Source organism: Penaeus monodon, chromosome 28, assembly GCF_015228065.2.
Source record: "Penaeus monodon isolate SGIC_2016 chromosome 28, NSTDA_Pmon_1, whole genome shotgun sequence".
In the NCBI taxonomy this organism is placed as follows: domain Eukaryota; kingdom Metazoa; phylum Arthropoda; class Malacostraca; order Decapoda; family Penaeidae; genus Penaeus; species Penaeus monodon.
This window is the reverse complement of record NC_051413.1, coordinates 6996557-6996981: the sequence shown is the minus strand read 5'-3', so window position 1 is coordinate 6996981 and position 425 is coordinate 6996557. Positions and strand designations below refer to the sequence as shown.

The 425-nt window shown below is 57.6% G+C and overlaps 1 protein-coding gene across 1 annotated transcript in view; it reads left to right on the top strand.

Annotated features, from left to right (window-relative positions):
- LOC119591029 (protein scribble homolog) overlaps window positions 1-425 on the top strand; it is a gene marked incomplete at its 5' end in the record, with an annotated part of 112139 nt that overhangs the window by 967 nt on the left and 110747 nt on the right.

Here is a 425-nt window from a genome sequence, read left to right as displayed (position 1 = left end):
GAATGAGGAGCAGGACAAGTAGGCGGAGAAGCAGAGGGAGGGGGCAAAGGAGGAGTGCGGTGCGCGGCGCGAGTTCGGGAAGGAGGGAAGACGGAAGCGAAAGGAGCGCCCGGGAGATTGGGTCGCCACAACAAGGGATCGCGTCATACAGCCGATAATTAATCAGACTCCAGAGAATAGGATTCAGCCATGTCCTTCTTCCCCTCTCCCGATTCCCCTCTTCCACCAATCCCCAGGTCGACCACGCCCCCTCCTCTCTTCTCCCCGATCTCGGCACGGATTCGTTTCAGGAAGTCTGTCCTCCTGCTGAGGGGCTGCCCTCGCTGGATTCAGTGGCACGTGGATCTTTCGTATCGAGAACGGTTCCCAGACTAGCCGTTTATAGAGCCTCTTACTTTCCGCTTTCAAGCCCTCCATCTGGAGAT